Raw genomic sequence first — 15,836 nt, forward strand, 5'->3', positions numbered from 1 at the left:
TCTGACCATGCATTTATTTGTCTTAGACGGCCATCGGCTCTCGGTATTTCCTCATTCGCCCTCTCACGTCTTAGCGGTTCGAAACTGTATGACTGTGGGCCATCATAAATGTTAACTGTGGGTCTTGCCACCTCTTCCTCATCCCAGTTAGACGCCATAGTAGTCAGTGCCAGTCTGCTAGAATTAGTTCAAGTAACTTAGCTGAGAACGGCTGAGGCTACATTCCACCGCGTCTACCTCGTGTGACGTCATCGCCGAGTTGCGTAAAAAATAACCGTTACTAAGCAAAAACTACAATAACTAGACTTTAACACCATTTTGGAGACATTTCTAACTTTATATACATATCTTGACTGCTTTATCTACCCATTAATCGACAGTGGTGTTTAACCTGCACCATGGCCTTTAAATAAATAAATTTGATTAGGCAGTTCTGGTGGGTAAAGCATAAGGACATGGATGAATGTGAGGATGTTAGCACTGACGCTATTCGAGAATTGCGTCGTGAAAAAACAGATAAACTATACTGGTGAGGGACGGTTTCGAGAAATCGTTTCTCCTCTGCGTCCTCTGGGGGGGGCGACTCTCTGAGGAGGGTCGCAGCACGGCCAGTTTGGTTGTTTTCCTGCTGGTGGCCACGGAGTGATATATATATATATATATATATATATATATATATATATATATATATATATATACGTTTTTCTGATTTAAAAAATAAAGAAAAATAAGATGAATTATGTCTGTTCTTCTGGACGCTCCGCTTTAAAAAAAAAACTAAGAAATAAACCGATACTCGGTTACTAACGTAACCTCGGTTCTCTCTAGAGAGGGAACGAGTATTGCGTAAGTTTAGCTTACGCTACGGGTAAGATTCATCTTCTCGAGATACTGAAGCCAAAAAATTATCCTTAATTTTGTATTCCTTGTCAACGCAGTGCAGCAGCTAGCAGACCTAGAGCAGGCCATCTCGCGTGCTCATTGGCTGCCCGGCGGGCAACTGCTGCAGCCTACCAGTGAGCCCGGCGTGACGTTACGCCCAATGAAGGGCGCCCGCGCCTTCATAGCGTCACAGCCCGCCAGAATGGGCGTGGCTTAGCGTATAACACTAGGGTCTGTAGGCTGACTTCCCTGGTTTTCGTCGACTGAAGCGAAGTCGCTCGTGGCGCGAGCACGGCCGGTTACGCAATACTCGTTCCCTCTCTAACGAGAACCGAGGTTACGTTAGTAACCGAGTATCGTTCTCTTACGAGAGGTTCTCTCGTATTGCGTAAGTTTAGCTTACGCTACGGGAACACTTTGTCAACGCCGTGCGCGCCAAGCATCCACATGAGACCCCGAGCTTTCAGGGGAACCCCATAAGTGGAAAAAATAAGGTGGCCAGCCACGCGGGCCATCACTTGTACATAAGCACACATAGGGAATACAGAGCAGCGCGCCGGTCTGTATAGGCACATGGCACATACCCTACTTAGTGCAGCTCAACCAGGAGAGCTGAGTCATGTGAGAGTGATCTGAGCAGGAGATCTGGGCAGAATACACCTCTCCTTCAGACTGACAACAGTTTAGCCTGCAAGGCAGGAACTTCTAGGTTATAAAACCTGACAAAGGTAGACGGGGAGCTCCAGCCCGCCGCTACACATATGTCATGGATAGAAATTCCACTGGACCATGCCCACGAAGAGGCCACGCCTCTCGTGGAATGAGCCCTGATGACCAGAGGGCATTGCAGACCTTTTGACGCGTAAGCGGCCGCTATAGCGTCTACTATCCATCTGGACAGGCTCTGTTTCGAGGAGGCGAGACCCTTGGTGCGCCCACCAAACGAAACAAAAAGCTGTTCCGAACGCCTGAAGGAGGCGGAGCGCGTAATGTAAAACCTCAGCGCTCTGACAGGGCAGAGGAGATTCACATCACCTTCGCTGTCAGATGCTGGGAGAGCTGACAACGAAATAACTTGCGCTCTGAATGGAGTGCCCATCACTTTAGGGACATAGCCATGTCTAGGTCTGAGGATGACTTTAGAGTCATTCGGTCCGAACTCAAGACACGACGCGCTGACAGACAGCACATGCAGGTCCCCTACACGTTTTACTGACGACAGTGCAGTCAGAAAGACGGTTTTCAGTGATAGATATTTCAACCCCACGGTGTCTAGTGGTTCAAATGGAAAAGCTTTCAGGGCCTCGAGGACCAATGAAAGATCCCACATGGGAACCGACGGGGGGCGCGGCGGATTCATCCTTCTAGCTCCTCTAAGGAAGTGGATGGCCAACTCGTGTCTTCCCAATGACTGGCCGTGCGTCGATTCTGCGAACGCTGCCACGGCCGCCATGTATACATTGAGCGTGGATGGGGACCTTCCCTTATCCAACAGCTCTTGTAGAAAGGTGGGCAGATGTCCGCGGGTCCAGACCTCTGTCGGTGCACCATCCAGAGAACACCGACCATTTAGACGCGTAGAGCCTTCTCGTGGAAGGGGCTCTAGACTGCGTGATCGTGTTCATCACTCCTTCTGGCAGGGCAACGAGTACCCGTTGATCAACCATGCATGCAGAGACCAGCGCTCTGGATTGGGATGCCAGATTGTGCCGCGAGCCTGAGAGAGGAGATCTGCCCTCACCGGATTTGGCCACGGAGCTGTATGTGACAGCCCTTCTAGCCCTTCTATCAAATCTGATTCTCCCAACGCGGGGCTATGAGGAGCACCGAGTGGCGCGTTTCCCTGATTCTCTTGATCACCTGTGGCAACAGAGAGACCGGAGGGAAAGCATATAGCGGGAGGCTGGGCCAAACCTGGGCCAGCGCGTCCTCGTCCTTCGAACAGACCGTCGGGCATTGAGCGTTGTCTTTTGACGCAAATAGGTCGACTTCCACTCTGCCGAATATGCGCCATAGTTTCTTGACCGGTTGGGGTGCAGGGACCATTCCCCTGGGGGAACATTGTCCCTGGACAGTTTGTCTGGGCCGTCGTTCAAATGGCCAGGCACATGCGCCGCCCTCAGCGAGCGCAGGTGCATCTGAGACCAAATAAGGAGGCGTTCCGTCAGATTGCAGAGATTTCTGGATCTGACACCGCCCTGACGGTTTACATAGGATACCACAGACATGTTGTCCGAGCGGACAAGAACATGCTGGTCCTGTATGAACGGGAGGAAGCACTTCAGCGCGTTCTCGACCGCTATCATTTCCAGACAGTTTATGTGAAAACCCTTCTCCTGGTCTGACCACTGGCCAAAGGCCGGTCTGCCCTCGAACAGTGCGCCCCAACCCGAGTTGGATGCATCTGTCGAGATGACTTTACGATAAGAGATGGTTCCCATCATTACTCCCTGCTGGTACCAGTCGGCCACTAACCAGGGCTGCAGAGCTGCTATGCAGGCCTGAGTCACTCTGATTTTCTGGCCGCCAGACACCCGGCGGGACACGCGAGCATTCAACCAGCGTTGGAGCGGGCGCATACGCAGTAGGCCCAGCTGGAGCACCGCTGCAGCTGATGCCATACAGCCCAACATCCTTTGAAATGTTTTCAAAGGGAGAAAGCTGCCCTTCTGGAAAGATGCGGCTAGGTGGCGAACACGGCGCGCGCGCTGTGTCGATAAATGAGCCGTCATGGTCATCGAGTCCAGTGCTATTCCTAAAAAGGAAATTGACTGGCTGGGCAGTAATGAGCTCTTGGTCCAGTTGACCGTGAGACCCAAGCTTTCCAGATGACTGAGAAGCACTGTTCTGTGAGATAGCAGTTCTGTCTCTGACTGTGCCAATATCAGCCAATCGTCCAGATAGTTCATTATTCACAGCCCCTGACTTCTCAGGGGGGCGAGCGCCGCGTCCATGCACTTTGTAAATGTACAGGGTGCCAGGGACAGGCCGAACGGCAGGACGGTGTAATGATATACCTGACCGTCGAAGGCGAATCTCAAAAATTGCCTGTGACGGGGTACTATCTGAATCTGAAAATAGGCATCCTTTAGATCTAGAGAAATAAACCAGTCCCTCGGGCGAACGTGCGCGAGGATTTTCCTGGTCGTTAGCATTTTGAACGGTCTTTTCGCAAGCACTTAGTTGCAATGTCTCAGATCTAGGATAGGTCTGAAGGCTCCGTCCTTCTTGGGTACGAGAAAATATCGGCTGTAAAAGCCTGACTCGCTCAGAGAAGGCGGTACCTTTTCTATAGCCCCTTTGCACAGTAGCTTTGCTATTTCTGCGTGAAGTAGGGGTGCTACTTCCGCATTCACTATCGTCGCGGTCCGGGCTTGAAAGCGCGGGGGACGGCGAATGAATTGAAGTGTATAGCCCTGCTTTATTGTGCTCAACACCCATTCTGAAATCCCTGGGATAGTTTCCCACGCAGCTATGTGAGCCGCTAGGGGGCGAATGGCCTCCGGGTTCAGACCGCCGCCATTTGCGGGCTTGTGAAACTAAACCGGAGCCGAAAGCGTGGTGCGCGCGCTCTCGGTTCTGGGCAATGGCTGCTCGCTGAAAAGCCGAAACCGGCTGATTTATGTGAGATGTCCCAATCATAAGGGATGGGGAACAGTCTTTTGTCATTTTTTGACGCGCGAGCAGCGCTCCGGACGGGAAAGCTTCCTGTAAGCGTGAGCGCGTGTGCGCGGGCACGAGACTTACAAGTGTATTTGATGCCCCGATCATAATGGATGGGGAGCGTTTTATTAATGCCCTGCGTTTTGTGATAACACTTAAACGCGCGGGCGGAGCCCGGGGGGAGGTTAGTGTTAGCAAGCGTGAACGCACTCTGGCGGGCACGAGACTTACATTCATAACCTGCTTTCTTTTGTGAAACTGACCCGGAGCCGAAAGCGCGGCGCGCGCGCTCTCGGTTCTGGGCAATGGCTGCTCGCTGAAAGCCGAGACCGGCTGATTTATTTGAGATGTCCCAATCATAAGGGATGGGGAACATTCTTTTTTCACTCTTTGACGCGCGAGCAGCTCTCCGGGCGGAAAAGCTTCCTGTAAGCGTGAGCGCGGGCACTAGACTTACAAGTGTATTTGACGCCCCGATCATAATGGATGGGGAGCGTTTTATTAATGCCTTGCGTTTTGTGATAACACTTAAAGGCGCGGGCGGAGCCCGGGGGGAGGTTTGTGTTAGCAAGCGTGAACGCACTCTGGCGGGCACGAGACTTACATTCATAACCTGCTTTCTTGATCGTGTAACAGAGCGGGCAGATAGTGGGCACAGACTTGTGGAAACATTTCTTACATTCAACACTCGAGCGGCTTTTCTGCACTTCATGAGAGTGTGCTCTGCGAGGTTCGGAGTGCTTATGTGTAGTGGTGAACACTGGGGCGTGGGCACTTTCATTACACTTACAACACCGACGGCATGAGCCGGACCAGACATTAAATACTCTTTTTGAGATTTTTCTGGGTCGCCGTGAAAACGGCGTTTGTGTGCAGGCGAGAGGGTCAACAAACCGGCTCGTTGGCTGCTAATTGCACCACTGCAGTAGCCTGTTTGAAGGGGACTGACAGGGAATAAACTTAAACACGCACGTCTTTTCGGAGGCGATGTGTCTGTTAGTAAGCGTGAGCGCTCGTGAGCGGGCACGTAACTTACATTCTTAATCTGACATTATACTCACTTGAGATTTCTCTGGGTCGCCGCGAGAACGGCGGATGTGTGCAGACGAGCGGGTTGCATTACCGGCTCGTTGGCTGCCAAATACACCACTGCAGTAGCCTTATCTAAGGGGACTGACAGGGCGAGACATTTCGACGGCGGCGCGCAAGCCCGTCCGGGTCATGCAGAGAGCTCGAGAGGGCTCTGCATGACGCTCGAACAGGGACGCGAGGGCGGGGTAGCTCTCTTGTAACGTAAAGAGAGCTAGCCGCGTGCTCGGTGGTCGAGCAGAACTGGAACAGTGTTTGTACGAGGGCGCGCGCACGAGTAGTGGGCACGGGACCTACATGTAACACAGATGATGCCCGTCCGGGTCATGCTGAGAGCTCGAGAGGGCTCTGCATGACGCGCGAACGGGGACACGAGGGCGGGGTAGCTCTCTTGTAACGTAAAGAGAGCTAGCCGCGTGCTCGTACGTGTCCCTCGACCTCATTCTCAGATGCGACGGCAGTGAGGCTTGTGAGCGGCAGCTGCGCGTCGGTGAGGAGAGACGGGGGGTGTTGAAGGCTTCGAGTCGAGCCCGCAGGGTCGACAGCGGAAGCGCTTCACAGCCGGAAGTGCGAGGCGTCTTAAAAAAGACACTCGCTGCTCTTTTAGAATAGGTTTTAGAATAGGTTTTAGCAAGGTAAAGGATACGTCGCCGGATAGCGTAGCTCGCACGGATGGCTGAAGGTGGCGAAGACGGCCGGCTTCCTCAGCGCTCTCCTAAGCTGGCTGTCCGCTGTTCGACGGTGGCGGTGGCTTCTCTCAGATCCAGCGATGCGAAGAGCTCGCTGAAGAGACGAAAATCAGGGAAGTCAGCCTACAGCCCCTAGTGTTATACGCTAAGCCACGCCCATTCTGGCGGGCTGTGACGCTCACTGGTAGGCTGCAGCAGTTGCCCGCAGGGCAGCCAATGAGCACGCGAGATGGCCTGCTCTAGGTCTGCTAGCTGCTGCACTGCGTTGACAAGGAATACAAAATTAAGGATAATTTTTTGGCTTCAGTATCTCGAGAAGATGAATCTTTCCCGTAGTGTAAGCTAAACTTACGCAATACGAGAGAACCTCTCGTAAGAGAACATTCAGCGGCGTTCCAGAGGTTTCTTCCTCACCAAACTAATGTTCCCGAGACTGCTGGGCGGGAGCAGTCTTGGTCTACTAAGCTCCTCGCAGCACAGAGTGCAAAACGAGCATCACCATTTGGGCTCCTCCACAATCGAGGGGGACCTGGGTGGCGGTAGTTAGTTAGAGATATGCAAGATCTGAGGACTGTTTTATCTCTAAAATAGCTTGGACAAAGAGGAAGCCCTGACGCCGATGCTATCAGGCTTCTAAGGGTGGTCCCCTCCAGGGTAGGGATGGTTTTGAGAAATCGTTTCTCCTCGGCACCCTCTGGGGTGCGACTCTGAGGAGGGTCGCAGCGCTGCCAGATCGGTTTCCTGCCGGTTCACCGTTCAGGGCACCAAGGTGTTAGTGTCCCCAAACGATCCTCCGAGTCGGGTCGTAGAGCAGTCAGTTCGGTTTCCCTGCCGGTTCGCCGTTTCAGGGTGCCGAGGTGCTTGCTTTTCTGAGGGCTCCTCCGGGACAGGGACGGTTTTGAGAAATCATTTCTCCTCGGCGCCCTCTGGGGTGCGACTCTCTGAGGAGGGTCGCAGCGCTGCCAGTTCGGTTGTTCCCTGCAGGTTCGCCGTTCAAGGCACAGAGGTGTCAGCGTCCCCATACGATCTTCCGAGGAGGGTCGTAGAACGGTCAGTTCAGTTGTTCCCTGCCGGTTCGCCGCTTCAGGGCACCGTAGTAACTGTTCAACCAAATCCAGAGGCCAGTCTTGAGAGACTGGTTCCCCTAGTAGAATTTCTGGCAGCGTGGAAACTACTGCCACATATTTCTCAGTGGTTCCTGCACACTATAGGAAAGGGTTCAGAATTCGGTTCATGTCCGCCCAGATTTCTAGGGGTCCTCCCCACTGTCATGGACCCTGAGCAGGCTTTGGTTATGGAGCAGGAAGTACTGACACTTCTGCAAAAGGAGCTGTAGAAGGGGTTCCTCCTCCCGGCAGACAGTCAGGGTTTTACAGCCATTACTTCATTGTTCCGAAAAAGGATGAGGGGTTGCGTCCTACTCTAGACCTGCGTCATTTAAACAGCAGGTTTCAGAATCTTAAGTTCAAAGTATGCTTACGCTAAATATGATTGTGTCACAGACTCAGTCCGAGGACTGGTTTGTCACAATAGACTTAAAGGACGCTTACTTATCTATCCATCCTCATCACAGGAGGTTCTTGAGGTTTGCTTTCAGGGGCGAAGCATACCAGTATCGGGTTCTTCCATTCGGCCTAGGTTATCACCCCGCACCTTTACAATATGCGTGGATGCAGCTCTGGCTCCTCTGAGATTCCAGGCCATTCACATATTAAATTATATCGACGATTGGTTGATTTTAGCTCAGTCCGAGCTTTTGGCAGTTCAACATCGAGATGTCGTTCTGTCCCACATAAGGAGGATGGGGTTGCGGCTCAACACCAAAAAGTGTACTCCTCCCAGCTCAGAGGACCACTTTTCTAGGTGTAATATGGGATTCGACAACATGTAAGCACGTCTGTGTCCTGCACGTATTTCTGCGATTCTCAGCCGTAAAGAATGTAAACTAGGTCAGTCATTCACTGCAAAACATTCTCTGAGACTGTTGGGGCTCATGGTAGTTGCGTCCAACGTAGTTACTTTTGGCCTTCTGTACATGAGCCCCCTGCAGTGGTGGCTCGGGACCAAGGGGTTTTCTCCAAGGGGAAACCCGTTTTCGCATGATCAAGGTCACGCGGCTATGCCTTCGTGCCTCGGTCATCAGGAAGAAACCTTGGTTCCTTGCCTAGGGCCCAGTGCTGGGGGCTTTTTGTCGACGCGTCACACTATCGACGGATGCTTCCCTCACAGGATGGGGGGCGGTCATGAGCGGCCGCTCGGTGAAAGGTCTTTGGTTGGGGCTCATGGCAGTTGCGTCCAACATAGTTACTTTTGGCCTTCTGTACATGAGACCCCTGCAGTAGTGGCTCAGGACCAAGGGGTTTTCTCCGAGGGGAAATCCGTTTTCGCATGATCAAGGTCACGCGGCTATGCCTTCGTGCCTCGGTCATGTGGAAGAACCTTGGTTCCTCGCCCAGGCCCAGTGTTGGGGGCTTCTTGTCGACGCATAATGCTTTCGACGGATGCTTCCCTCACAAGTTGGGGGCAATCATGAGTGGTCGCTCGGCGAAGGGTCCGGACAACACATTGATGGTCTCGTATATCAGAGCAGTTATCGTGTTGAGGCAGGGGCTGTGGCCCGGGGGAATTGAGACTTCACCCCGAGATGGTGGAGCTTCTTAGGGAGAACTTCGGTCAACTCAAGTCGACCTTTCGCATCGTTTGTACAATGCATTGCCCTTTGTGGTTCTCCCTCACGCATCCAGCTCTGCTTGGACTGGACATGATGTATTGGGTTTGGTTGACGCTACACCTGTATGCATTTCCGATATCTTTGCTCCTGTGTGCTCTGGAGTTATGGATACTGTGGGCTCGGCCTCTGAGGGGGCCCAGCTCATAGATTCAGGTCTCTCGACCGAGGCCGTGGAGACCATACTCCAGTCCAGAGCTCCCTCCACGAGAAGACTAAATATGCATTGACATGGAAACTGTTCTCTGCCTGGTGCAGAGAACACCTTCTGAATCTTGTTTCTGCCCTGTTGGTACAGTACTTGATTTCTGTAATGAATGTTTCTTTGCTGGGTTATCTCTGAGGAGAGATCCTTATTTTCGTCTTCTCCGTGGTACATGAGGCTGAGGCCTGCACGTACTTGGATTTGCCTCTGGTTTGGTGGTAGTATTTCTTCACCCCAGGTCGGGTTGTATTTCTTAGTTCCCTACTAAATGTGCGGGTCATTTGTGCTCCATGCCTTCTGTCCTCCACCTTTAATACCCCAGATCAGGAAAAACTTAATCTGTTATGCCCTGTCCGGGCTTTGGATGCGTATGTCCACAGAGCTACTCAGTGGCGTATATCAGAACAATTATTTGTCTGCTTCGGGTAACTTAAGATAGGTTGCCCTGCATCTAAATAGATAATGAGCAAGTGGGTAGTTGAGGCTATCTCACTTGGTTATGAAGCGGCCGGACAGCCTTGACCTATGGCTGTTCAGGCCCATTCTACAAGGAGTATGGCTGCCTCTAGGCTTTAATTTCGGGGGTTTCCCTTCAGGACATTTGTAATACGGCAGGCTTGTCCTCACCACATACATTTGTCAGATTTTATGACCTAGACCTCTCCACTCCCGGGGCTAGGCTGTTTGCTTCTTAGTGTGCGCAAGGACTTCACACAGAACGGGCATTTCTCATTATGGCGTAGTGGGTATAGGGTTCCCACCGCATCTCAATGCAGCTCGAGTTCCCTTGAAAGGGAACTTCTCAGGTTACGTATGTAACCCTGTTTCCCTGAGAGGGAACGAGATGCTGCGTTCTCCTGACATACTTCCTGCATGCCCTGATCGACCTCCTTCAGGCTTTTTCAGAAGCTGTCGCGGTCTGTTTTCTGGTGTGCTTTATAGCTTCCTGGTCTATGATGTCACCCGCCTATGACGTCTCGCTCTTCCATTGGACTGATTATACACGTGCTTCACGACGCAATCACGCAGAGCGTTCCCACCGCGTCTCAACTCAGCGTCTCGTTCCCTCTCAGGGAAACAGAGTTACATACGTAACCTGAGACGATTTCTGCCACAGTTTCAGTTTCAAAGATTAATATAGAAATAAATTAAACTATGTCAGCTTCCCATGGCTTGTGTAGTCCAATATTGAATGTGACACTATCCCCATCAAAACCCTCCACAATTCTATTTACAGCACACATACATATTTTTAATTATGACAAAGCAAAAAAAATGTTTTAACTCTTCATGCATTTTATTGTTGGATTAGAGGTCTGCACAGGCTTTCAGTTGAAGCCTGAACCAGGCCCGAACTTGAGACTGTTTCACCAATTTTTAACTAAACCCAACTCAAAATCATTTACACTCTTTGCAATTCACTCTCACAGCAAACCTATAAAAAAATTGGTTCTTTTACGAGAGTACTCTCGTGTTGCGTAAGCTTGCTAACGTTACGGGAAAGCCCCCTTTTCTCGAGAATACTGAAGCCAAAAATTATCCTTAATTTTGCATTAATTTAAAATGGGTTGCTGCACAGAGCAGACCTAGGCGAAGCAGCTCACGTGCCTATTGGTTGCTCTGCGGCAACTGCTGCAGCCTATCGATGGACTGTTCGTGACACTCACATCCTGTGCTTCAGTATACTTGAGAAAAGGGGGCTTTCCCGTAGCGTAAGCTAGCTTACGCAACACGAGAGTACTCTCGAAAGAGAACTGGGTATATGTCAGGGTTCTGTCACTTCTGTCTGGTTTATATCTTGGTTTGGTGACAGAGCTCTGACAATTCCGGTTTGTCATGTGTTTTTGTTTAGTCTGGTCTGTTGTGAGCACATGGCTTGTCATGTATTTCCTTGTGCCATGTGCTCTCCTGTCAATTGTCTAGCCCTGCCCATCTTATCTCATTATTGATTAATTTCCCCCACCTGCCTGCCTCTTATGTTGTTTCCCTATTTAGTCGCCCTGTGTTTGCAGTCCTGTGCTGGTTCGTTGTCAATGTTCCTTGTGTTTTCTGATTCTGCCCGTTATCGTTATCGTTATCGTTTTCCCCATCCCCCACAAGGGAGTTTTGTTTGTAGTATCTGTTTGTTTGCTTAATAAATATACCCATTTGTTTCTGCACTTGAGTCCTCGCATCTTGAATCTACCCATCCCGTGACAGTATAGGGAAAAGCAAGAACTGGTAAAATGTGCACCCTGAATCTTTGGATAAAAGCCTCTGTTAAATTTAAATGTAGTTTTATAAAATGCATTCAGTAGTTTAATGCCAATTTTAAAAGTTTTGCACGTTAAGAAATAAATTGTGTTTTTGTGAAGAGTCATCTAAATGGTATACACTCACATAAGAATAAAACTGTACTCATAATAATTGTCTATAAATCAATGCATTTTACCTTGTTGAAAGAACATGACCCGCTGTGTTTAACTAAATGTTGGAGAGAGTCCTCACCCTCACTCACTACCGCCTCTGTAGGCATGCTAGTAATGGTGATGTGATTTTGAGCAAAAATTAGACAATGTAAAACACGTATCTTTCAGAGACAAAGCTTACTAACACTTACAACAGGTGTATCAGTAAAAGATATCAGCCAAAGAAGAAAAAAGGTCTAAATCAGAACCTCAGGTAGAAAGATTTCATAACAGAGAACATTCTGAGCAGTGATGCCCAAAGTACTTATTTTTTGTTGGGCAGTTAAAGGAATTAACCATTGAGCAGATCGCTCTTTAAAACCCTCAAGTATCATTGTAATTTGCATAAAACTCATACTAATCCACATCAATAAATGGCAGTGCAGTGTATAACCATTGAGGTAACAGTACTTAGAAGTGCACAAAGAAGAGCAATACTAACGATTGATAAACAACTAATGCACCTTTCATAACATGATTTATGTGAATTTTGCGAGAAAACAGCACAAACATCAACAAGTATAAGAAATCGATTTAATGAATTCTGTGATGTTTTGTGGTATCAGTTATTTTAACTTTAGCTCTTTATTTCTATTCTGAACTGTATGGTACAGTTCATTTTCTGATGATTTGTGAAAATAATAATAGTAAGTTATAATAAATATCGTTTAAGTGTCTGAGCTTTTTAGCCAGAGCACTTTTCCGAAAGTCTGCTATACCCTTTTATAAAAACATTGCTTTACAACAGACATATTTATTGTGTACAAGTTATAGAGTTCTAAGTGAACTGCCTAATACAAATTGTGTGAATTTTTAAAACGTAAATATACAAATAAAGTGGTACCCTACAACAAGCCTAAATATGCCAAAACTTGACCGAAAAAGACAGGCAGTTCTCTTTTTTGTCTTTGCCTCTTGGGATGACTTGCATTTTTATATTTCTTGTCCTGCATGTCAAAGTCAGGGGTAAATTTTTCTGCATCCCAGGGCAGTTAGCCGTTTAATAGCACGTATTGAAGAGATGGGGAAAGGAGTGTAAATGGCAGATACTCTGTGTCCTTGGCCAGACTGAAGGATGAGTGTGCATATGTGCTGGCCTGATGGGATAGAGGATTAGCCTCAGAGCTTTGCTGTGGGGTACTATCACTACATACAGCATTAAGTGCTCAAATATTATCCTCAGGCACGCACAGAACCACCCAAAGTCACAAGGTTTAGGGGAAATATTCTCAGAGTGTGTATGGCCATTCAGACATTACCACAGAGGTGAAGGACCTGCGACCTGCTTATATCCAAAGTTAAGGTATGCCTTTGAACAAGACAAGACGTTTACAGATAGTTGACTAGGATCTGGTTCTAAGTACCGCATTTTCCGCACTATAAGGCGCACCGGATTATAAGGCGCACCGCAACTTACATTCGCAGCCTGACTCATATGAGTATTCATGTGCGGCAGCTCGCTGACAGCAACAGCTGGCTGTTTTGAATGAGACGACCCGGTTACTGAACGGGGAACGCTTTAGGCAAGGCAAGGCAAGTTTATTTATATAGCACATTTCATACACAATGGTAATTCAAAGTGCTTTACATAGAATAAATTAAAATAATCAAAAGAAATCAGAATAATTAAAACAGTTTAGAATAAAAGATAAAATACAGAAATAATCAAATGAAATCAGAATAATTAAAACATAAAATAAAATACAGTGCAAACAGTCGGACGAACAGTGGCACAGTGCTCATTCAGTAAATGCACAGTTAAACAGATGTGTTTTGAGTCTGGATTTGAATGTGACTACTGTAGGAGCACATCTGATCTCTTCTGGAAGCTGGTTCCAGCTGCGGCTGGCTTAGTAGCTAAAAGCAGACTCGCCATGCTTAGAGTGAACCCTTGGTATTTCTAGCTGATGTGATCCTAATGATCTGAGTGATCTGTTGGGTTTATATTCACTGAGCATATCTGCAATGTATTGAGGTCCTAGGCCATTGAATGATTTATATACCAGTAATAATACTTTAAAATCAATCCTAAATGTAACTGGCAGCCAGTGTAAAGACCTGAGGACTGGTGTGATGTGTTCATATTTTCTGGTTCTGCTCAGAATCCTAGCAGCAGCGTTCTGTATGAGCTGCAACTGTCTTATGGTCTTTTTGGGAAGGCCAGTGAGAAGTCCATTACAATAATCCACCCTACTGGTGATGAAAGCATGCACACGTTTTTCTAAGTCTTGACTGGAAACAAAGCATCTAATTCTTGCAATATTTTTCAGGTGATAGTATGCTGATTTAGCTTTTGCTTTGACATGACTACTGAAACTAAGGTCTGACTCCAGAGACACACCCAGATTCCTGACTTGATTTTTAGTTGTTTGACCCCTAGACTGAAGGTATGCGTTCACCTTGAGAACTTCATCTTTGTTTCCAAACGCAATGACTTCAGTTTTGTCTTTGTTTAACTGAAGAAAGTTTTGGCACATCCAATTGTTTACTTCATCAATGCATTGGCAAAGGGAGTCAATGGGGCTGTAATCGTTAGGCGATAGGGATAAGTAGAGCTGTGTGTCGTCTGCATAGCTATGGTAAGCGATTTGGTTCTTTCTCATTATTTGGCTCATTGGGAGCATGTACAGGTTGAATAGGAGTGGCGCAAGAATTGAGCCTTGAGGGACTCCGCATGTCATGGATGTCCACTCAGACTTATGGTCTCCTATACTCACATAATAACCTCTGCCTCCTAAGTATGACCTGAACCATTTTAGGACTATCCCAGAAAGCCCGACCCAGTTTTCCAGCCTGTCAAGAAGTATTTTGTGATCGACAGTGTCAAATGCAGCACTGAGGTCGAGTAGTACCAGCACTGATAATTTGCCTGTATCAGTATTTAAGCGAATATCATTTATTATCTTTATGAGCGCGGTCTCTGTACTGTGGTGCGGTCGGAAACCAGATTGAAAATGGTCAAAGTATCCATTCGAGCTTAAGAATTTGTTCAGCTGATTGAAGACAACTTTTTCAATGATCTTGCCTATGAAAGGAAGATTTGAGATCGGTCTATAGTTGTTTAATATGGTCTTATCCAGATTGCTCTTTTTCAGGAGAGGATTGACAACAGCAGTTTTCAGGGAGGTCGGAAAACTCCCAGAGAGAAGTGAGGCATTTACCACTTCTAGGAGATCTGCTTCTAAGCTGTGTAACACATTTTTGAAAAAAGATTTGGGAAGTGCGTCAAGGGCGCAGGTTGATGTTTTTAGGTGCTGTACGGTTTCTTCCAAAATTTTGCCATCAATTTCTTCGAAATCAGACATAGTGGCTACTTTCTCGTGCTGTTGTCTGATCTGCCTGACCCCAGCGCAACTCAAGGATGAGCTGATCACCTTTCTGATATTATTGATTTTCTCAGAGAAGAAAGAAGCAAACTCACTGCACTTTCTCACTGAGAGCATTTCACTGGGAATCTGGCTTGGGGGGTTTGTCAGTCTCTCTACAGTAGCAAAAAGAGTGCGCGTGTTGTTTATATTGCTGTTTATAATATTCGAGAAGAAAGTCTGTCTAGCTTTGCTTAGTTCCTTATTGAAAGCATGGATGCTGTCTTTGTAGATGTTATAATGGACTAACAGTTTTGTCTTCCGCCACATGCGCTCTGCTTTTCTGCATTGTCTTTTCATATTTTGCACTGCTGTTGAGTTTCTCCAAGGTGCTTTTTGTCTGCCACTCTTCTTCCTGACTTTCACAGGAGCAATATCATCAATTACACTCTTAACTTTTGAGTTAAAAGAATCAAGGAGAAAATCAACAGAGTCAGCAGATATGCTTGGTGTTAAAGATATAGCCTTCATAAATAGTACACTAGTGTTCTCATTTAAGCATCTCTTCTTGACAGACACAGATCTAGCTTCAATGGCAGGAGAGATCAATATATCAAAGAAAATACAAAAATGATCAGACAGTGCTACATCCTTAATAACAATTGATGAAATGTTTAGACCCTTACTGATAAGTAAATCTAGAGTGTGTCCACGATTATGTGTGGGTCCATGTACATGCTGAGTCAGATCAAAAGTTTTTAAAACAGTTTTGATTTCTTTTGCCATATTGTTTTCTGCATTATCTATGTGGATGTTAAAATCTCCAGC

This window comes from Siphateles boraxobius, unplaced genomic scaffold (assembly GCF_051911475.1).
Source record: "Siphateles boraxobius isolate OS27281-9 unplaced genomic scaffold, OSU_SipBor_1 53, whole genome shotgun sequence".
NCBI classification, from domain to species: Eukaryota; Metazoa; Chordata; class Actinopteri; order Cypriniformes; family Leuciscidae; genus Siphateles; species Siphateles boraxobius.